Source organism: Pteropus alecto, unplaced genomic scaffold, assembly GCF_000325575.1.
Source record: "Pteropus alecto unplaced genomic scaffold, ASM32557v1 scaffold81, whole genome shotgun sequence".
NCBI lineage: Eukaryota > Metazoa > Chordata > Mammalia > Chiroptera > Pteropodidae > Pteropus > Pteropus alecto.
This window is the reverse complement of record NW_006433378.1, coordinates 6004244-6008563: the sequence shown is the minus strand read 5'-3', so window position 1 is coordinate 6008563 and position 4320 is coordinate 6004244. Positions and strand designations below refer to the sequence as shown.

The 4320-nt window shown below is 38.8% G+C and overlaps 1 protein-coding gene across 1 annotated transcript in view; it reads right to left on the bottom strand.

Moving 5' to 3' along the window:
* VEPH1 (ventricular zone expressed PH domain containing 1) overlaps positions 1-3401 on the bottom strand; it is a 186273-nt gene extending 182872 nt beyond the window's left edge. The window contains 1 exon segment of the mRNA XM_025044232.1: positions 3167-3401. The gene's annotated coding sequence lies outside the window, so the exon portion shown is untranslated.
* Between the last annotated feature and the right edge of the window lie 919 nt (positions 3402-4320).

Sequence of the window (4320 nt, the reverse complement as noted above, 5' to 3'; positions counted from 1 at the left end):
TTTATTTGTTGGAAGCTTCTTCATAAAAATCCACTTGGACCAGATATATTAGATTTGTACTTTAAATATTGCATCAATAGTTGGAGAAAATCTTTATTCTGCTTGATCCATTGACACTCCAGAGAAGAAAAAGTTACTGAAATCCTCCTTTATTGTTTCAACCAGCTAACTGCATTGTAAAAAAAAACAAAACATGTTTTTAAGCCATATTATCCTTTACCCTTATTTTGTCTATTGCCATCAAATCACCTGTCTGCTGGCAACGTGCACTGGAAGTTGTGCTGCAGATAAATTCATCTGTGTGATCACTAAGATGGGGACATTGTGACTATCCCCCCTGGAGTGCTACCCCACAAAAGTGTGTGCTCAGACAGATACACACTTGCCATTGAACTAGGTCATGGGCTCCAGATCTCATAAATATTCCTAGATATTGGCTGATCAATCATATTTTTATGCCATCCACAAATGGAAAAATGTCCCTTTGAAGACTTTCTTTTATAAAAATAGGGAATCCAGTCATTGGCAATTGGCTTTTACTAGCAATTTTCTGGCTTATACATAGTGAGTGATAACATCTCATTTAATGCAATAGACTATATTTCATTAGCCTTCTCTCTTCTTCATCCTCTATTCATTTTAATGGTTTTTATCACTTGATTTTATACAATCTTCTTACACTTTTAAAGGAGTGTAAGTTCCTAATATGGAAACTATGGGACTTCAGTAAGAAGAGCCAAGTGGTTACAGTATGGGAACCTGGACACAACTGGACTCAGCTATGCCACTGCCTGCAGTGTAAACCTGGGCAGGTTAATTAACCTCCCTAAGCCTCAGGTTCCTTATTTGCACCTGAGGATTGTGATGTGGGTTGTTCGGAGGTTTTATGAGATTATTACGTAGAGCATTTAACACAGAACCCAGCAGATAACAACTACACAGGAAGTGACAGCAATCATATCTTTAATATCCATTATTCTTATACGTCATTCTCCTGTTAATAATACCCCATGCTATCCTTTTTCAAAGCCAATGCACTACTGTACTGCTACCTGGCATTGAGTGCATAGCGTTACAAATGTCCAGGAAGTTTCCCATTTGTGTCACATTTATATCCTAGTTGTACTCTCCCTCAATCCTAAATCTGGGTGGTTCATGCACTGTCTTGAATGTGTCTCTATTGATTTTTTGGCAAACTGATCTTGGTCCCTGGAGAGACAGCCTTACTGTCAGGCTTCCCCTAACCATGGCTAAACAGTAGCAGCTAGGAGAGAGTATGTAATTCCCTGCAGGACACTGGAGGGAAAGTTCTTTATGACTTTTCAAGGTGACCTACCTTTAGTGGGCACTAATAAAACATTGCTGGTTTACTCTATTATGCATCAGTAGATTCTCCTAAACAGAAATATGAGAAAACTCAGGAAGTCATTTTTTTTCTGAGGAAATTAGCATCTAACTTTCAACCCCAGGTTAGGATATTCTTTGTTTCTTCACTTCTAGAATAACTATATTTATTTACGTTATGCTTTGCACAACACTATTGTGCATAAAAAAAGTTATTTTATTCACCTGTATAAAAAATGCCCACTGACAAACTTAGACCCATTTGGGTTCTAGAAACTTTCAATAAAGTTCTCAGATAGCTTTTCCCTTGAAAGAAAGGATTAAAGATTCTTTTCAAGGAGCATCTTTTTCACACAGTGTGAAAGAACCACAGACGTTCCCATGGGAATGGGCCGCATACATTTCAGCCCTTCCCACAAGATGTCTATTGTTCCCTGGGCGTCTCTCAGTTTCCTCTGCCACGACATGTTGCTACACTTCACTTCTACTGAAAACCTCTGAAGCTGGGTTTTTTCAAATGATGATAAAGAATTCAGCCCTTGGACCTTTTGCTAGGACAAGTCTAAGGTTGTAGCAGGCCTTGTTACCATAAACATAAACAAAAAAATAGGTTTGGTAACTTGTTTAGGCAAGAGCTAATTAATTAACCATAATTAATTTTGAATATATATTGCAACTTACTGAAACACAAATAGATAGGAAACATTTTTTTTCTTTATGGGGAATGAAGGAAGCATCTTTAAGTCTAACCAACTTTCTAAACCAAGAATTTGTGATCTGTCATAATGATTTCATAGTGCATCTATTTGCACCTATAAAGTTGGACTTTGTAAGTCATATTTGCTCTGGAATTGATATAAATCTTGATAAAACTTTTAATTCAAATTTTGTAGGTTTGTTTTTCCAGAAAGCATACCCAAACTCTCAAATTACAAGGAAAATTCCATGTTAAGTGTACCTTTATTTACATTTAAATTCCATATATTAAAACAGCTGCATGACTAATTCAAATAATGCCTTAAGTATTTTTCTTTATTCTTTAAATTGAAAACATGTATGTCATGAAATCAATGGTTGATTACTATAGCAATTTAAATATATATTTGAAGGAACAAAAAAGCGGTTAGATGCAATTATGATTTCTAAGATATCTGAAATATCAAAGGGAAAAAAGATAGCAAATCCAACAGTAATAATGACTGTTTAATCCAGTGAACATAGCGATGCTATTGAATTTTCTTTGAAAATCATAGGCAAGGGCAGTTTCTTTACTGGTTGCAAAATGTTTCTTGAGGTAAACAAAAGTATGAAATAGAAATGAGCCTAGACTATTATGAAATAAAACAAAAATGCACATAGAAGCACAGTTTTCTGCTCCTGAGGCCTAGAGACATGTTTTAATAACCCACAGAGAGGTGGCTTTTTTACCCTAATTACGGAAAAACATGCATACCCAGCTAGACACACACCTCCAAAAGCGCTGTATCTGCATAATCAGCCAGCCCCTGGAAGTTTCCCTGTCCTGTTTTTCCACAGCCCACTCCTCGCCTCACTGCAAGCTTCTGACATTCACTTTAATTAGCTTTTGTTTTTGTTGAACAAAAGGACAGGAAGGAGGATAGCCATACCTCTTCGCACAGGAAACTGTGGCCATCACAGGAAAGAGAAGGCAAAATGCTTGATCTTTAGGGCAGTTCGTCCAGGACTATGCTCGGAGGCAGCCTGGTAGCCCCCCGCCCGTTCTGTCCTGCCGGCAGCGGCCGTGCTTCCCCGTGCTGCTTGTCAAGCCGGTGGTACACTTGATTCCCTCCCCTGGACTCACCGTGTGGAATCCGGCAAATGAGTAACTTCTCCCTCTCCCAAACTTACGCGTAGAGCAAACAATGGGCACACCGCTTCGCTTATTTCTACAGTAGATTTACAGAAGTTTCTCCAAGCAAATCAGTAGTTTTAAAGAATTAGAGGATTTGCCCAACAGCTAGTAATTTAGCTTCTGTCAATGAATAACTCGCTTTAAGGAATCAAGGAAGTTTTTAAGTTAACATCAGATGTGGGGCCTTTTATCTGGGAGGCATCAGTGAAAAGGCTTGGAGAGGGATGTGAAATGTGATAGTATTTAAGCCAAATATGGTAGAAGAAAAATACCACAGGAGAAGCAAAATGGCTAAAGGAGCAAAAAGTTTAACTATGCTATTGGTACTGCTGGCGAAACACTGAACAACTAAGTGAAAATCCCCTAGGGACCTTTCCATGCCAGCACTGCTCCTTCTTGCGCCCTTCCGATTTGCTAATTCACTTCCTTTTACCATCCAAACGTAGAACTTTTCTTCTCAGGCCTAATACACTGGGGATCCTTTACAAGCAATATGGCATCTCCTTACATCTCTCTCTTTTAAGAAGAATGCTCTTCAAACCTTTAATGCATAGGTTAAGTGCTGGTACCCAGTGGAGGCTCTCCTCTCCTCCTTTAAGTGTGCGACATGGGCTTTCTCCCCTTATTGATCTGAGGTTTGGCCTGTGCATAAGGCAATAGAATATTTCTGACCCGCTTCTAACTAGCTTTCGGTAAAACTAAGTGTATAAGTGTGGTGGGACAGCGAGGTGGGGAGAGTAAGGTATAAGGTGTATAACTTGAAATATCAATATTTCTGTGTCATTGGCAATCATGCTGCCATTTAAGTAAATTGCTGGCTCAATTAAAAGGTACACTCCTGGGGTAAATAGAGTTTTTTCCTGTGTTTACCACCCAACATTCATTTATTCTAATTCTGGTAGAAACTGTACCTAGATTTCCTTTGGGATCAATCTTCTTTAGTCAGAGTTGACTCCCATAGACAGGTTGGGTCTGAGCCAGTCAGAGAAATTGCGTTCTCCTTACCATAGTAATTAATCTAGAGGAGGTGTGTGACCCCCTCCTAGCCCAATGAGAGTCATGACAAAGATGAATGTTTGGCTTTGGGAGACAGAATGATTCCT